Source organism: Carassius auratus, unplaced genomic scaffold, assembly GCF_003368295.1.
Source record: "Carassius auratus strain Wakin unplaced genomic scaffold, ASM336829v1 scaf_tig00033194, whole genome shotgun sequence".
Taxonomy (NCBI): domain Eukaryota; kingdom Metazoa; phylum Chordata; class Actinopteri; order Cypriniformes; family Cyprinidae; genus Carassius; species Carassius auratus.
The window spans coordinates 129691-149759 of record NW_020526057.1 but is presented as its reverse complement, the minus strand read 5'-3'; the positions used below and the strand labels follow the sequence as shown (position 1 = coordinate 149759).

General features: G+C 37.1%; 1 pseudogene; it reads right to left on the bottom strand.

Moving 5' to 3' along the window:
• Positions 1-6740: 6740 nt before the first annotated feature.
• The window catches only part of LOC113081117 (protocadherin-1-like), a 142898-nt pseudogene continuing 129569 nt past the window's right edge, over positions 6741-20069 (bottom strand).

Below are 20069 nucleotides of genomic sequence, written 5' to 3'. Positions count from 1 at the left end.
GATGGCTGTTTCATAACTAATGAATATCCATTCCACTGTCCTCTCCTCCGACGAAGCACCTCCTCACAACTGGCTCTGAATGAAGGTCAAGCAGCACATCACTGAAGATAAGACTGTGTGATCACCAGGTGGAAAACAGATAAAGAGAGTGGAGGAAGGGATGGGAAAAGGAAAAAAATATATATCCAGGTTTGTGTCGCTAATAAGTCTAGGTAAGACTTTTTTATGATATGATATGGGTCAGGGTCACGTTGCACTCCTTTTAAGAGGAAATAAAGATGGCAGAATTATTCATTTAAAAGGAAAAGAGAGGAAATAGTCTAATTAGTCACCTGTGGATTCTTTGGTCCAAATGAGAAATGCTGTGTGTGGTTGCCTCTGAATTGGCTTATGGTAAAATCCTACATTACTGAATACCCCGGGATGTGCAATACTGTGTCTCCAGAAGGGCAATTTTAGCCCATTCTTGACCGCAATCAAATAACAATTTGGATTTATTTTTAAAGAAGTAATTCGTAAGTCATTTTTAAAAAAATAAAGTACATTAAATACAATGATAATGGAAGGGACATTCCAGTTAATAGAGAGGTGAAAGGAATATATCCATTTAAGCATAAAATATGCTGAAGCATGCTGTAATTTTACCAACCTCCTTATGTTGTACTGAGTGCAAGCTTGGTTACTAATTGTTTCCTATTAATGAACCTGCGGTTTAGAGTGGCAAGTCTGAGCATGTCGGCAAACAGCTGGTAGCCTGATTAATTTTTCCAAGCGGCAAAATATAACCCTTGGGAGAAGGACAAGAAAATTACAAGTGACTGTGGAGAGATAAAACAAACAACGCGTTGTGTGGTGGAACAATAAATGCTCTTTTTATCTATGTTGCCTGTCTCTCTCTTCTCTTGATGGATTCATGTTTTTCTCATATCTTTCTATCCTTTCCCGGTCGTTCTGCCATGCGTTTTATGGCTCTGGACCACAGCTAAAGTGTTAGAAAATGCGCAAAAACTAAATATGCCCATATGAAGTTTTTGTGCCTTTTGTCACATGCTTTTTCATTATGTAGCAACCACAGTTTCGTGATGTAATGCAATTTTGACTCTTGGGTAGAAGTTTGCTGTATATCGAGGGCACATTGCGACTGCAAAGGGGGCACTCACGAGCACCCTTCTGAAATCTTACATGACGAATGGGATCTGGACCCTAAAATGACAATCTGCATTGTGGGATTCTTTAGGGAGCGAACGTTCCAGTGCACTGGGAGGATTTCGCTATTGAGACAGACCTTTAAAATGTCCGACTCCCTGATCAGAGCCCTGACTACTGAACTAGGAAGCTGATTGAGACGCACCTATGACTTCTGAGTTCTGTTCAGATGGTCGTCACTAACCATACTGGATCTGTGTTAGTTCAGTCTCGTCAGGGTTTTGGTTGAGTTTAGTTGCATTCCTTGTTTGAATTCTCTTCATTATGGATTATTAAAGACTTCTGGAACTTTATCTTCTTCGCGTGCATTTAACAACCAAAGTGTTTCTGTATTTGACATCTATGAAATGTTTCATTTCAGGAGTCTTTTTTTTTTTTTTTTTTTTTTTTTAATCTTGTAACCCTGGTTTTAAATAAAGTTCCCTTCTGAAGCCCACCACTCAAAACACTCTGCCTTTCATCCTCATGTCTGTAAACACATTCACAGTCTATTTCCCAATGCAAAACAACAGAGAGACAAATCACATTACTCACACTTTGCTTTGCCAGAGACTCCCACTGTCAGGTTGAGGCTAATGGAACTTGATTTGCAGGGGTCTGGCAGAAGCCACAGAATGACAGCCAACAGAGGGTCAAGATTGAGATGGAATGAGCATGTTTGTAAGAAAGAGATCAGAGGAGGATGTTGTTTGGGGAGGTGGATGGTAGGAGTTATTTTTTAATGCTCCAGTCCTGAGTGGATGATGGCAGGCAGCGAGTCTGTCTTTAGCTCTATGCCTGTGGAGTGATTGATATGAAAAGAACTACAGAAGTGCCATGGGGGTGACTCCCCCTGCCCTCGCCCACACGACATGCATCGTTTCCCCTCTGCAGTCAGCTGGGCTGCCCCCTCCGGCCGACAGTGATGGAGAGGAAAGGCTGATGTGGGGAGCGGGGGATGATGGTGGGGTATTACAGGCATTGCCCCTCAGGATAGACCTCCCTCCAACCTTCATCAAAGCAAGCTTTCTCTTCACCTCATCATTCTGTCTATACTCATCCGTCCATTTCTCTTTTCATCCAAGACTTTACAGAGTGATGTGCTTGTAATTATGAGGTTGAAGTGAGAGGTAGACACTCTCTCTGTCAAATCACAGTCATTACTGTCATCATATTTACCATCATTATAGTGTTCTTAAACAGTTACAATATTCTAATTCGATTGGACAAGAGGAGTTCCAAAAGTGATGATATTTAGTAGGCCTATAAAATAACTTTTTAGAAGTTTTTGTATCATTAAGATTTATTCAATTTAAACTGAATTAAGGACTACAACATCACTTACTTTAATGAAGAACTGACTTTAACTGAAAATGTAATGTTTTCTATCATTCCCTTTGCATTGACACACTATTTTCCTATATGATACTGTAAAGTTGCTTTGAGACAAGCTTTATAAAAGCACTATATAAATAAAGGTGACTTGACTGCTGTGTTTGCAGGTTTTAAATCAGCCTGCCAGACTGTGCACTGCTTGAAAAAACATTGATTTTGTAACAGTTGATGCTGCTTTGCTTTTTTTTTTTTATACGTTCTTTGGCAAAGAAATACTAAACAATATGTAATAACATATAAAATAGTTCTTATTTATTTTAAAATAATTAGTAATACAAAGAAAAAAAAAGATCAAATCTAATTTCTGCCATAAAAAGAGTCAAAGTGAAGAGTCAAAAAGATAAAAAGCCAAAATGATGGCACCAAAAGTCAAAATTATGAGAAAAAAAAAGTTAGAATATGAAATAACAGTCTTCAACGAATACTGTCATAATTATGAAGTATCTCAACTTCAAATTTTTGTCATGATTTCTAATTTATTTTTATTTATTTATTTATTTTTTTGGCATAAGTTTGCTTATCTTGTAATTATGACTTTTTATATCATATAAACTCTATTAAAGTATAGTGGGCACAGAAAAATTAAATATTTCAAAGTCTAGATGTGATATATATATATTAGTGTTATATCTTTAACTTGTAAATACAAACAAAACCTGTGTCCCTCTTCATTTCAGGCTGCAAAGCAACATGTGAATCTTTTTAATGGGGGTGATTCTTTATCATACCACTTTACATTTATACAATTGGCAAACTTGTGGCAATAACTGAAAAGTGTGCAACCGGCTTTAGAGAATAAATGTTTTTCATACATATCACCTAGACTAAGAATGCCCAAACACATCTTCAAATGCTCATGTTCCTCCACTGTATGTGGGATTCTTTCCATCAGCAAAGGAACCTTGGAATAGCTTGAGGACTGTAAGCGCTGTTCCTAATAATCATACAGAGATGTGCACCACTAGGCTAATCTCATTTTAACATTACATACAGTGCCTGCAGTTATGTGCCTTCCTCGTTCTGCAAACCACAAGTGAGAGAGGTGGATTCAGCCTTAATGGAGAGCTAGGGAAAGCAAGAGAGGGGGGAAATAATAAGATGGTTTAGTCCTATACTGTACACAAGCTTTGAGTGATTAGCATTAACATTTATGCGCATGCATCTCAAGTCAGCAACTGACCTTCTGTCAACCTACAGGTTGTCCTTTCAAAGAATATTCATAGCTTCACATTTTCTTAGTAGAAAAACAAGGTTTATCTGGAAATTCCACAGAAAAGTTCCCCAATGTCTAGGTCATGAATTAATCTTTTTACTTATTCCTATGTGCCAGCAGATGTATAAATAGATCTTCATATTTATCCTCTCTGTGACGCTCTCACTTATTCAGGGACTATGCTGTTTTTAATGTTTTTCTCTCCTTTATATTTTCTCAGTATTTCAGTTTTTCTCTCTATCATCACATTTTCGGCTATCTTCAGACTGTCTGGCTGGCAGCAGGTCAGAGCTTATTTCAAAACCCCGTCATTAGACACTTCATTTGCCTGCACGTAAGAGCCAATATTTACAGTTGGCGAGGGCGGCCACAGAGCTGTGGAGTAAAACCTCTGCTTTATCGGCCTAGAGGCTGATAACACTGACCCTCAGTCAAGCACTACCCTAAGGGAGCCACTCAGGGGCTCGGTAAATCCTCCTCATGCACACAGCAGCAGCTGAAGGAAATAAAGAACTCTTGAACTCCCTTGACAAAAAGTGCAGCTGATTTTGAACTGCTGCAATTTTTTTACTTTTTATATACTGAATGTATCTTAGTTATATAAAAACCAATGTTCAAAGGTTTGGGGTAAGTAAGATTATTAGTATTATTTTCCAAAAGTTTTCCCTTTTCTTCTTCTTTTATTTATTTTTTAAGTAATTATTATTATTTCAACAATAAGGAGCATTGGAGTAATGGTTAAAAATTCACCTTTGCGATCGCAGTAAATTGAATATAACTATACAATTTTATATAATCAAAATAACATTTCACAGTATTACAATTTTGACTGTATCAATCAAAAGAATGTAAACTTGGTGAGCATCAGACACTTCTTTCAAAAACAAATTGTACGATCCTCAAACTTTCGAACTGTAGCATCCACAAATGTAGATCTATAAAACTTATATATGTATGAAACAAATGTGGAGCTATAAAACATTGAATACAAAGGTATTGAATGAGTTTACTGATGATTTCCCAAACATCTCTGGGTCCCAAGCATTTTGCATGATGCCGCTGCAGAGTATGGCTGTGGCATATGAGAGACCGTTTGTTAGGGTGAGTGCCTGTGTGTGTGTTTGGACTCCAGAGCCCATTGTGTTTACAGTATGTCGATCGATGAGACCCACGCTTGGCAGTGCCACTGGCACATTAATAAACCCAGTGGGGTTAACAGGGCTTTATTCTTCCAAGGAACAAATGCCACACATTATGAACAAGCCGAAGAACCTTAGGAGAAATTGAACTCTGCCAGGTTTGCTAAGACTGATGAAAGCAATGCTTTTTAGTGCATGAGATGTGCTGAATCAGGGAGTGCACTGCTTGTTGTTTGCAAGATGGTACAATGTGGTACATGTGTTCCCAAAAGAATGGACTTGAAAGAGGGAACACATTTTCGAAGCACTCTTCCTGATGAAATAAAAAAAGAAACTGTGCTAATTAAAGCTTTATATATAATTCACATACAAGGACACAGTGTTTTACAGAACGTATTTTATTGTAAAGCTATAAGGAAAGAGTACTTACAAGATAGTATTTCTTTGATTTGCTCAGCAAAAATAAGAGATGATTTTTTTTTCATCGTGTTTAACATGCGGATATTGATAAGAACATAATGGAACAAATAAAGGCTAAAACTCTTCAAAGCCACTGTTTTGCAAATGACACAGAACCATAAAAAGAGACATTAAAACTTTAAAATAGACTAGAAGGCCAGTGATGATATTTTAGACACAGGCACACCAACTGAGTGCCCCCAACCATTTTCATCCTAACATATTCTACTTTTCAAAATATTTCACAATTTCTCACAATTTCATCTTTCAACGTGTTTTTTTAATCTTTTTTTATATATATTTTTTTAAAAGCCACGTTATTATCATGTACATAAAACTGTACAAAAGAAAACAAGTCATCACAAGCGTTTCGATATAAATATAACCAGCACTTAAGACTACAAACTTGTATTTCCTGTAATTATCTATTTAAACGGTGGCTGTTCTTCAATTTCTTATTGTAGAGTTTTTAATATTGAAATCATGTGTAAGCAGATGTCCACAAACTGCTAAAGCGCTACCGGTTCATTTCAGAGCCAAATTTATAGTAATGAAGCCGTTCAGCCACCGCGTCACAAAATAAATCACTGATTTGGTTTTTAATCTTTTTCGAGGGGTAGAATGATGCGGTTTACTCTCTAGTTTTATTATGCGCAGAGATGCATGGTGAGCCTCATTATGCACGGTGACATTACAACATGATGACATGTTCGTTCATAACTCCTAATACCAGGACAAATGCAGCAGGTGGCTCTGCTCCAAAATGAGTCCATGTGTCTGACAACAAACTGATCCTTAATTCACATTGGATTTGATTGATTTCCATGTAATCAAAACACGATTCAGCACAAATGAAATAGAGCTTACAGTAGGATGAAATTAAACACCAGTCATGAACAGGCCCACACGGAAGCTGTGCCGGCAGAAAGCTCCATAGATTTCTACAGAACTGGAACGCCCATTATTTAAGAAGCCATGCACATCCTACACCCTTGCATGTTGGTTTATTAAATATTAGGCTAATTTGATAATGCTTTCAGCAACTGATTAAGCTCTATTTAACCCATTTTCATCATGTTCAAATCCATTACTCAGATTGTCTTTCCCGCAAAAATGAATGCAAGATGCAGATTCCATTTGGGCCTACTCACAAAGTAGACAAAATTTTAAGGAAAACAAAGATTATGTTTTTTTTTTTTTTTTTTTTTTACATTTTTTTACATTTTTTACTCATCACTGTTCTGCAATAGAAAACATCATAAAAACAAAAACAAAAAAACATAAGTATAGAACAAATAACCATTTTTAATTTTGCTTCAAGATTGTTAATCAAAGTATGAAGCAGGACAAATTTATATTGCGGATAATAAAACTAAAAAGAGTTGTGTGGAAAGTGAAATTTAAATTAGAAGAAAAAAAAAGAGAGAGATTGTGTTTGGTATGAAATAACAGTAGTCCAGAATAACAATGTCTCCAATTTTCTTAAACAATAAACAAAGTCATAAATACATTTAAAAAAAGACCGATTCATTCAGACTTTTTATAACACTGCTCTCTTTGAATTAAGAAACTACCTAAATTCCAGATCCCACATGAGAGTAGAATATATTGCTGTCTGACAAACAAACAGACAGCTACAATTGCAGGATGATGTTATATAATGTTTCTTTTGATTGTTTTTCACCCTACAACCAGTGTATAAGATGTTTTTATTATTACCGTATTATTATTTTTTTGTAAGATTCTTTGCACCACTGTTTCACACAGCAAGAGCCATTTTATTAAATGAGATGCCACAATTTGGCCACTGAAAATCCAAGCAAAAATAAAAATAAAAATATATATCAATGCGTATAGATTTAAAATTTCTTGCTTTAAAGGGAATGATTGGATCCCTCTGTGTTTCCAAACAGGTGAGTGAAGACGCAGACGTTTACACACAACACTCCAAGTGATTTGACCTATCAGTATCTGTGACAGTTGCTCTCTGGGGATAAACTCCAGGTTTTCCAAGTGGGAGCGAGAGACTGTCTACCTGTCATGCAGCATTTAAGGTTCATGCAGCATGGGCAGCTTCTGTTTGTAACTGCAGAAAACACATTTAAGGTCAGTAGTCACTGGGATGATTAAAAGAACAGGAAGTTAAATGAAGCAAATGAATGAGTGAAAGTGTCAAATGTTCTCAAATCAACACTTTGGCCGAGTGAGTTCTTTTGGTATCTCTTCAGGTCTGCCCCAAAGCTGCAACAAGCTCAGCAATGCATGAATGCAGAGACCAAATACCCTGTCAAATTGGAATTACAACTTATTTACTTAGTTAAGTCCTTAGTCAGGTGTTCAGTATGCCAGTGTTCAAATGAAAGGTCTGTCATGAATTAATTACTTCACACAGACAAAAGGAAGTGTCACACCAAACGTCCATGACCTGACAAGCCAGACGTTAGCACTGTTTCCTTTCTCTTTTCTTTTAAAAAAGACTTTATCAAATATTACACCCCAAGCACAGAGCTCTGTGAACATTGAATCAACACCTATAGAGTAAATGGCAAAATCATCCATGGTGAAGAGTTGGGTTTAAGTTGTGATTTAGCTGTGTGATATTATGTAAATTAAAGAGCACTTATTGTGTGTAGCTCAGTCCTTGAATACTCATCATAGCTTTTGCTGACCTGCATCCCAACTGATGCAATCCCTGTTACCGTCAGTAATCGTCAATGAACTTCCTGTAAAGTCTTTCAGAAAGACCTCTCTTTCATTTTGGGACATTTCCATCAAAAGTGTCCTGGTTAGGTGAGCGCCAGTGGGACTTGTGCGGTGATAGGTTAGTGAGATTCAGGCGTTTCTAAGGTCGCTAAAGGAGTCCTATGTCATACGTTCAAAGCACACTTCAAACAGAATCTCAGATGTTTTAGAATATACTGAATTTGTTGAATACAACTTTAATGTAGTCAAACACGAGAAAATGACTGCTGTCACGATTTTTGAACCCGTCCACTTGTTATAAGCATTCAATTTGACCAGGTCAGACCCACCACAGAGCAGAGCCAAAATCTCTGACAAAACCACACATCTACACAACAGAGTTTGACATGTCCGGAAACAAATAGGCTATTGCAAAGCACATGGACAATAATATATTTATATATATAACTTTTTTTTTTTTTTTTGTACTGTGAAAGTTGTTTCTCCTCCTTACGGATGGGATGGGAGGGTGAAAAAAGCTCTTCCAAAGGCAACTCACCTCAAGCCTCAGCTTCATTTGGATAGTCTTCTGAAATAAGAGAGGATTACAGAGGAAAAGTCACTGAGAGAGCTTCCTGTGGGAACTGATGAAGCCCGTCAAATTTGTCCAAAATGACAAATGGCATCATGCAAACCTGCTTCAGTTCATTTGTTTCCCTTGGATTTTGCCCCAAATTCCATGTTCGCTCAAGTCCCAAGTACTTAGACGGCAGAGGCTCATATCGTGGATTATCTTTAGCATTCCATGGTCCAAACGGTTGTCCTTCTTTTACTGACAGGGAGGCAAATCCTCTAAGCAATGTCCCTTCTACTATTATCAACAGAAGGAAGCCGTGACTTCAAGAGTCTGTCCAGCTAAATCATAAATCAAAACTAGTTCATCAGACATTAAGTATTTACATCACTGTACATTAAGAAAAGATTTTCCTATGAAAAAAAAAGACAAAGGTAAGAAACAGTTACCCTTCAGTGCTAAAAGAAAGGTGAATGTTTTCTCTTTAGTAAAGTATATATGTTGAGAATGTATGTCCTTCTTGGATTGCCAGGATTTGGTTCGCCAGTTCTTCTGGCTTAGTAGTTACACACAGAAGAAAAACTAAAGTATTATTTGGATGTATATAAGTTTTAGATAAGCATAACTACAGTCCGATCATAAGTAATACATATATACACAATAATAATAATAATAAAAAAAAAAACTAAAATAAAAAAAAAAATCTGTGAAGAAATTCGGATTAAAATAGGAATATTACCTTGACATTAAATTATTACAAAGTACACTTAAAAAGTTGTCCTTACATTCTTTCACTAGAAGTTTACATGGGGATTGTGTACTTAATTTCATATTCACTAAATGATTTTCTCTTTTTTTCTAATTATTCTCTTCATATCTATTCGGCTTCCAGAGCCTCTAAGAATGCACAGGGTTGTATAAAACCTAGAGGGTTTTAAAGAAGGTCTCTAGCTGCTTTGTGTCAACAATTAGGCTTATAGCTGAGGGGATTGGAGATGACTGAGTAAATCGGGATCTGGCGGTGTGGTAGAAGTAGCAGGTGTTTTGACAATGAGGCCTTTTATCCTCTCACAGGCATTGCTGATCACAAGTAAATTGGATCGAATGTGGAATCAAACACAGGCGGACAACAGGTGAATCACAGGTAGATTTCTCTTTTGGAGCCTTGGCTGGAGGGTGTAGTGGCAGGGACGTAATCAGCTGTCTGACTCAGGGGGATCTCCTCCCGGGGGCAGTCCTTGCTGGAGTCGCTGCCAGTAGAATAGGCACTAGTGTAGGGAGGCAAAAAGCGAATGCTGGCCACTTTGTTGCTCCCGCCTCCACTCCGCTCCTCTCCGTGAGGCTTAGAGCTGCTGTCCGCCATCAGGCGCTCCTGACACTCCCTCTCCTGGTAAGGCACGAAGGTGGAGAGCTTGGACCCACTCTTGGCACTCTTGGTGCGGTTGGGTGAGGGCTGTCCAGGCATCCAGCAGGAATCCGAGTGGCCATATTCCGTACACTCGTGTGTGCATTTTCCAGTCATGGCCACGTCAGGTAGAGGCCTCAGATCTGGAAGAAAAGATAATAAAATTGAGCTGACTTGAGTAATTTGTTTAGGAACATTGGTTGTACCGTATGCTTTTAATTCACAAAAGAAACCAAGCCATAGAAGTCATTTGGGAACTGGAATACATTGGTTGTGCTGTATACTTTTGACTTGACTCACTAAAATGAATTGGCTCATAGTAATTCATCAATAAATCAAACTACATTGGTCAAGATGAGTCTCCGTGTTGTGACACCATTGAATAAGTATTGAAGTAACTCTGTCCCAATATTTTTTACAGTGGTGCTGCTATATTCCATCATTCTGTATGATAAGAAAGTTTAGGTCAGTATTACTATTATATTTTGGATTTTTATTAATTGTTTCATTATTATTCTGTTTCATATAGTCAACATTGAAGGAAATTCCTCGACAAAACCTGTTAAAATGATAAATTAGACAAATAAGAGAGCACTTTAAATGTAGCCCTACTATTGAAAAGCATAAACGAGTATTGAGATCACAATTTTATTGTGAAGCTTTACTTCTGCAGTCAATTAAAGCAGCACAAACAACTCTACAGACTATTCTCACCCTTGTCCACTGTAACCAATAAATGGATGCTAATGTTCACTATGAAAGGTTGGTGAAGCTGGATAGCATCACAAGAAGCTAACATTATGGGTCTGATCTGCAAAGGTCAAACTCCCTGTCTGGAAAATATAAATGCAAAAGCGGAGCCTAACCTTTCCTCTGAAAGTGACATTAGATTACTTTAATAGTGTGCATGTGAAAGGGGGGAGGGCAGAATGGCAAGTTCTTGATGGTGAAACATTTATTTCCCTAAGTGTCTGAATTCTATAAAAGGCAGCGAACAACATTATTTTGTCTCTGGTATTTGACCATCATAGAACACACTTTTTTTTTTTTTTTTTTACTTTTTAGATAGACCGATAGATAGACAGACAGATGAACTAAGGAACACTGAGAGCCAAACTATATTTGCTCCCTTTTAGCACTTCTATTTCTCTTTCTCTATCACTCAGGGCAGAATATTCAAAATTAAGGCTCTACCAGACCAACAGAGACCTTCATTTCTGGCACACGGCACCTTTTCTGATCTCCTTCCTTCGAGTTGAAGTTAACCTCAGGATTGTTTCCACTGAGGCTTGAGGCTGGAGAGACAGCCCTGCACCACTGCCCCATCACTCCCAATCCAGCTCTCTAGCACTTATATATTTTTTTAGCTAATTAGATTCTGCTGACCCCTTGTCACCATAATAGAATGGAAATTATTTCCAGATGAGTATCTGACATTTGGTACTGTCTAAAGTAAAGAGGAAAGATGTGTTAAGACTGGGCTCCTTGCATTTTTTTTTTCTGCTCTTCTCCTCTGTGATGGAGGGCTGGCACAAGAGATTTGCTTTGTGTCATTTTCATTCAGCTGCCATGCCCCTGGGGTGATATGGATTGAAATATACATACAAGGTTCAAGCTGTTTTCTCATGAATTCTATATCCAATTGTGCAGCTGTCAAAATGTCCATTTGACCATTTCATTGTAGGTAATAATGCTGTTTGACATGCAGGGTGAGGATTTTCATATGAAAGAGTCATAATAATTTGATCAAAATGACAGTGATGAATAAGAATAAGCTTTTTGTGTGTATTAGGGGACGAAAAAAAATCCAACTATTATTCAGTATCCACCTCACTAAGCCCCCTGATATGAATTGGTGTCAATTATTTCTGAATTATCTTATGTTTTATGCAGTTTTTGTATATTCAGAGTAGACTCAGGGTTACACACTAAATATAGATGTCTATGGAGGGAAAGAAAGGGCATTTACAAATGATTAGATATTATAAATATGCTTAAATAAGTATATATATAATTATATATGTGTGTGTTGCATAAATTGGAATTCCAAAATAGACTTGACACCAATTATATGTAATATGAGAATTAAGTATACACATGTTTAAATGCAGATGTATTAGTATAATAATGATCTCAAGCCCATGTAATTGCAGTCATTGTAAGAGAGCAGTGTTGTAGTCAATAGCTCATTGTTCCTTTACCCCAGGGCCCTCTAAGCCAATCCCTAATATATGCAGGCTCTTCACTTCATTCTATAACAGTTTTAGCCAATTGATTTTCAGCTTTGGCTATGCCTTAAAGCCACCCAAGGGAGCCCAACCGCTCAGGCCACAACGCACAGGTTGCCCAGGGTGACAGGTGTGGAGGATAGGAATGGGGAAACCAGCCTTTATTTGACAGTTAACACCAACACTCCAACTATTCAACAATCCCTTGTGTGCGAGAGCAGTCTGATCTTGAGCACGGATGGAAGCAGACAGGCAGAGTTGATGGAAACCTCCACCACCTCGCCTCTGCTCCACCCTTCCCAACCCTTCTTTCCGTGGTCAATTGCTGGAATGTCCTGTCCTCCTGACTCCCCGTCTGCTTATATGCAAACCTTGTTGAGGCTAATTAAACTTTGGCAGATTAAGGATTTGCCTTGTCACTCTTTATTCATGCTTAAACAAGTTATTACTTTTAGGAAAATTAAATTAGCCATCTATTAATTAACCGACATGCTGCTTTTGAGAGGATAGAAAAAGGGGGGAATAAAGTAAAACGTGAAGTAAGGGCTTGAAATAGAACAAAAATGTAAAAGGTAAAAAAAAAAAAAAAAAAGTAAAGAAAAAAAAAAAATCCAAAAGGAAAAAGGTTTAATGTGTTTTATCGTAATGGGTTATGCTTTTGTTCAATAATAACATTTATTTAAATGTATTTAAATTATATATTTCTAACATATTGCCTTTATATTATTAGGTATATTATTAGGAATTATGCATTCAGCATATACTTTTTTTTTTTTTTTTGCTTTAAAAATAATAAAATTCCACATACCACAAATTCTGTACATCATGGCTATTAAGACAAGTCACTATTCAAACGATCTTACTGTAAATCAAACAAATAATCAAACAATCTTACAACTTTACCCTGCAAAATGAGAATTTAACATTTAACAGAACAAGACTGATCCAATAGATGTTCATTTGGGAATATAATGATTAGGTTAGACATGCAAGTCCTGCTCCACATTCTGACATTCCCACTTAGCTGGTGGTTTGCTTGTGGCGTTAATGTATTGATGGAGGTTTAAATTTAGACTTGTTCAATTGCCAGTTTCAATACATGCTGTACTACAAAACTAAAAAGACACTGGGTAAATTGATGCAACAGAAAATCTATTTCCAGACTACATTTTTTTTTTTTTGAATGTAGAATACATTCTACAATTTATATTACAAAGTGACTTACTGTACGCAATGCAATTAACGCCAAGCATGCAAAATGTGCATAGAAGGTAGCTTTAGTTGCGCTACATAAAAATTCAGTTTGATTTGGTGTTAATAACGGTTTAGAATTAATGCCACTATAATTTAAGTTTGTTATATATTTTTATTTGACTGCAGGTGGATTTCAAACCTTAAATTATACTCTTTTTCATAGACGCGGTCCCTTTTACATGAAACTGTGTACATTTTCACCTTTCTCACTGGCACAGAGGAGCGGTTTAAACCTCTGAAACATTTTTGTGTGCTTACAATCTGCATCTCTTTGCCAAATGTGTTCTGAGCAGAGTCAGAGAGTGCCATCGTTTGGACCGTGTCCCATTGGCCTACATCTGTTAAACATGGAACTTATCTGATCCACAAAAATCAATGTCTTCGCCCGCTGACCAAATTTGCTCTCCTGACTCTGCCAGCCGAGGGAAGGGGGGAGCGGCTGGTGTCATTCTGCAAACCTCCACATGTTGGCACGCTGTGTTTCAGTATGCATCAGCTGCATAGAATCTCCTCCTGGCTTTGGAAGATAAGCACATGAAGAAAGGCTATAGCCTCCGGCTAAATCAACTAGGGTAAGCTGCATAATATCTTCCACTCATGAATGTTTTAAAGTTGAGTTTGTCTGTGCACAAGCTGAATCGTTGAAGATGAAGCAAGGGTGTAGTGTTTGATTGTGCTGAAGGTCTAAACAACTGCCTGGGAAGAAGAAAATGGAGCACAAAAGCCTTCTGTATTCTAGATACAGACAAATGGATAGATGAAAAAGAAGCAAACTCAGCTGATCAGTGTCCATAGGCCATCATAGCTCCCTAAGTCTTCATTAAAATTGCACTGAACTTACATCAGTGTTGATTCAAGAATGCTTTGGAATTGTTTTGGTACATAGTCCCTTCTTGTACTCGGCTCAACAATGAGAAGTGATTCGCCATTCAAAATCTTGTTTCGGCTAGAATAAGACTTAATCACTGTACAGGAATCCAGCTTGATTGGACAAACCTAATGAAATTAGCCAGTCCACTGACAAAACTTCAGTTTAATTTTGGAGGCGTAACAGGGCTTGGTCTGAGTAGTTGATTTTTGTAACAAGAGTATTTCAAATGAACCATGCTCTATTCCAAGTTTATTTGTGTCAAATAAAATGAATGACTATAATTATAGCTTAGGCTATGTCTAAATGACTTTTGACAGAGGGGAAGAGGAACACTGCTATAAAAGTCTGTCGCTAACACAGCCTCCCACACGTTTCCTTCTTGCTCATGAATGTATAAATACACAATGTTATACTGTATGCCAAACACTATCTACACTACCACTCAGGCATTTAGGATAAGATATTTGGAATTAAATTAATACTTTTAATTAGGAATGCATTAAGTTGATCAAAATGCATCCATAATGTTACAAAGGATTTCTGCTTCAAATTGATGAGGTTCCAAACTTTCAATTTATTAAAGAATCCTGGAATAAATTATCACTGGTTCCACAGACATTTTAACTGTTTAAATCACTGGTTTTTCTTTGATAATAATAAGGAATGTTTCTTAAGCACCAAAATCTGCATATTGTTATGCTTTTTGAAGGATCATTTGACCCTTAAGACTAGAAATGTATACAACTATTTCTCTGTTTTTTTTAAAGGTATTTTTATTAAATAAATACAAATATTACTGACCTCACACTTTGGAGCAATAGTGTAGATGGACTTACTAAGTATGATGAGCTGAAATAATACTTAAAAATGTGGCTAAAAGTACAGCTGTTAGTCATGTAGAATTGAATTAGATGATATGCAGATAAATGAATCCACCATAGACTTGAAAAAAAAAAAAAAAACAACAACAACAACAACAAAAAAAACAAAACATGAACTGCTCCAATAGCAGGAAAATTATATACGGTGCAATTAACATAGGGTTCAAAGCATTCATTTTTTAAGCGTGGTATAATTAATCGTCCTAATTTATTACACTAAACTGGCAGGCCTACTAAAAAAAGAAGAAAAATCTTTCAGCGAGACCCCTGCAAAATTAGAACAAAACATACTTACAGGCAAATGTCATGCTGCACAAAATCATTTTCATTATTAATGAAGAAGAACTGAGGGACACAGAAGAAAGAAGGGAAGATATCATCTTTTTTTTTTTTTTTTTAAGGAGAGAATCTCTCTTCTCCCTCCAGAAATCAGTGGAGGGAAACTTCAATCATGCTACAATAGTGAATAAATGTATGGCTGGAGCGAGCTGCCCTCAGGCCAGCGCTCTCTCCAGTCAAAATAAGCTTTTAGGACCACAGTCGAGAGAGAACCACATAACTGAGATGAGCTGAATTTTTGAAGATTTCAACTGGCTTTCACTTAGGAGAAACAAACGTGTACATGCACACGCTCACAAACTTGGGGGAGAGAGATTCTGCCTCATCTGCCATCATTAGAGACCTTTGATTTCTCTTTGAAAAGAACAGCGATATGGTTTGGGGTGATTCGTATTATAACATGGAGAAAAGCAAGGATAATAGAGAATGTGGAAAGAATATAGATAATCCTCTTTCCAGCATTTTCCTTCCAACCAAACAAAACGATTGAGCTTATTCCCAGTAAATATCCTTGTTTGATACTAAACCAAAGTGGGTGAGAGAGAGAAATAAAAAAGTCATAATATTACTCCAAAAAAGGTCAATAGCCACCAAAAACGGGGGAAATCAAACAACAACAACGAAAGTATTTGAATAGGTCTCTCAACTGAATGATAATGGTCCTGGTTATCTATTCAAAGCAAAGAGGCAGGAGTTTAAAGACAATGAAATCATTTTTGTAGATGTGTTTTTCCTGGCGATAACACTTTAAACACCAGAAAAATGTGTTTGCACATTTCCTTCATCCTACAGCACCTCGCTGACATACTGTGAGTCTCAGGCCTCTGTCCATATCATACAGCATACATTTATTTCTGTGCCCATATTAACTGGTTACAGTATTCCAATTGCCTGCTTAAACAGAGCAATGATGCTTAACAGAAGCACACATACGCGGAAGTAGAGATTTGTCACGGACCCTATTTTAACCACACATAGTTTACTGACTAAAAATAAAATACCAAAGCCAACTACCTACCTAATGTTTTTAACAAAATTTTTTTTTGGCCTTGATGTAGTGGCAGGAAAAAAAAAAAACTTACAGGTTCGGAAGACATGAAGGAGAGTAAATGATGACAGAATTTTCATTTTGAAGAGGAACTATCCCTTTAAGATGTAAATTAGACTATTTGTGTAACAGAAGTTATAACACATAAATGAATTGCTCTTATTATGATAAATTGGACACTAAAGTCTTCATTGAGGAGCATTACAGTGCTACTTCTGTTAAATAACACCTTGTTGTTACTGTTGCCTTATTTATTTTTCAGAATGTACATATAGTTTATAGTGTAAAGTATAGTCATTCACTAATTTTATCATGTCTAGCATCACACTTGCAGTGATGAATCTGTGTTAATAAAAATTCTGAGATTACGTGCAACTTTGACACTACCAGTGCAAACAGACTAATGGCGTTGTGGTACGATGCATCGCAACACATTACCGATAGTTTCTAGTGCCGCTACGGTGTTACACACCAGGACAGATGAGAGAGGAAAAGAGAGGGGCGAGAGCTGACGAACGCATATTAAAAGTTGCTTATTTTCACATACCAACACACACCCATAGAGACTGAATCGAGTGGCTACTGTTGAGTGTCATATTGCTGAGTGTATTTTTGCAACGCTGTCTTTCTTTCTGTCGGCAAAGAGCCTCGAAGGAAAAAGGGTCATGCATGAGGTCAGAGGAGGGGTCATTCAGAATGACAAAATGTCACGGCACTGCCTTCTCTGAGCCCTGGTGCCCTTGCTACCAAAAAATAAACAAAAATAAAAAACCTATGAGCGTGTGTGTTGAAAAGTGTGTGCAAAAGAGTTGTGAAACCACAGGCAGCTTTGGGCACACTTTGGCGTGTGAATATGAGATTAGATCACCAGAAGGGTGACATGTTTGTGATGGTGTGTGTGTGTGTGTGTGTGTAACCTGCACGCAAACATATGGCTGTCGGACATCTTGTTTTGAGACAGACCATATGCTGGTTTTGGCCCTGATGAGCCTTTTTCTTCTCTTTTTTTTTCGCAGCACAGAACACATTATACACTCTTTCATGCACACACGCTCACAGGATTACTATTCTATAGTATCAAGGGAGCCAGCATCTATCCCTCCTCCAGAAAGAGTAAGCTACTCTTATCTTAGCAGGTCATGGATGCACGGTCTGCGATATATCCCTAACATTCACCTTATATTGATCTGCCAACCCAACATCCTCCTGTTTCTTCACCTTTCCCATTGTAACAAAAGCTCCAGAACACAGATGAAGAATCCATACGGTGGTAACTGTAGTTTCTACTGAAAGCTGTAAACAGTAGCTGCTACAGCAAATATAACTATGTATTATAATACAAAGAGAAAAATGCTTCAAATATTTTGGAAAATATTAGGTCAATTTATTGAATATTATTTAGATGTTTTTTTTTTTTTCAGGCTGCACATACAAACTCTGTTCTTTAGGACAGACTTTTTGTACTGTCATTCTGTAAGTGGTGAAAGCGGATCCGTTTGCTTAGCATAGTCAACATGCAACATGTCTACATTGGTTGCAATGCCAAGAGACTTTCTCGTGAAACAACAGAGTAGCTGTCGCTGACAGGCTGTCAGCATGGAAAGAGGACGGAAAACTGGAAGTTTTTCCTGTGCTCACATACATGATGACAACCTGCTGTGGTGGTGAACTCACAATGTGGACGAGAGAATCTCAACAACAAACGCATTTTACAGCATTCATACATATACTGTGCCCCAAACTGCTGACTTGCTTGTTCATTCCTAGATAGTGAATATCACATAGTTCACCATATGAGAAAAAGAGTGAGGGATAATGAGTGTATTTGAGCATATCTCCAAACAATAATTAGCATGTTACATAGGCAGCATGTTCTGAATGGAAAGAATGTTAATCCTTTCAGAATTATATAATAAACAAACAAAAATATGGATGTAGTTTTTGTAACATCAAACCACATTTTTAGCACCCCTCCCCCCATACACACAATAAAATAAAGCTTATTTTACTTATTAACTTGCTTATTTTATTCCTGAATGAATCAGTCGTTTAAATGATTCAGTTGAAAGAATGATTAATTGAATCAGAATGAATCAGAATCAGTTGTTTTGAATGAATCATTTAAAGTGTTAAAGTATAATGAACAGAGGTAAAATGTGTCAGACAGGTAACTTTTTTTATGAAACGAAAAACAATAAGATAATGTTCTCACTAAATCTACATCCAGCACTGAGAGAAGAAGAGTAACAAGCTATTCTCTCATTAATTTAATTTTCAGGAAGCTGGGCTGGAATGCTTATTGTTGTTGTGGTAAAGGGGAACATATTAAAATAGCTGGCTTCCCATGCTGCCTATAAGAGTGCAGTCATGCGGATACGTTTGGACCTTTTTGAACCATTCTTCCACTCAATGGGACACGTTCAGCTTTCAGAACTGCAATATGATTGTTTTGTTTGCTGCACTGTTGTGTGATGTCTCTGTTGTCGTACTTCTCTTGTTCTTCTTATTCTCTCTCTCTCCCTCTCTATGCCACTGTAGCATCATTTCATGCTCCAAATTCCAAATTTACCATCATTATCTGAGAAAATGGAAAGACAAAAAAGCAGCGTTGCTTTCATTTAGCATTTTCTCTCTCAACAGTGAAAACAAAAACAGAGCGGAGTTCTGCATTTGATCTGCGTGGTGATTAGCTCCTGAAGACACCAACTTCAGGAGATAAGTCAGATCTACCATCATTTCACATACTGTTCACGTAGTAAAATGGCTTGCTGTATTAAACAGAGTTAATGCGAGCTAAATCTTATAACGCCTCGGGCAAGTATCTCTCAAGTTAGACTGCTTGTGTTTCTTTTTCTGTCTTGTCAGAGGCTGAAACGAGATAAGATAACCGAAGAAAATACACTAAAATACTTCCAAAGGAAATCGTAACATTTATTTATTTATTTATTTTTTTGGGGAAAAAGATTAAAGTAAAAACTGAGCTAAATCAAAACTGAACTAGAAAGAACCACAGATTATCTTAAATGCCTGATTTATTGTTTTTCAATAAATAATGTGCTCTCTCTCGCTTACTCTTCTCATAGGGGCACATTAGTTGAATCGATGTGCAGCATTGCTTACAATTCAATTTATCTTCCTTATTCTCATGCCTCTTGGGATGGGATGGAGGTGCTGGATGGATGGAGAGAGAGGAAATAGATTTGTGTCAGTATGTTATTGTTCTGGGTCAAACCCCACATAGTTCTAAATAAATAGTTACTGCTTTAAGACCCAGATTTTACATCGGGAATCAAGTGCTGACCCAACACAATTACAAAATAGCTTACTGTACAAAACAGCATTAACATTTTAAATGTTTGAAATGTAATCAAGAACTCAAGGGGGCCAAACATATGA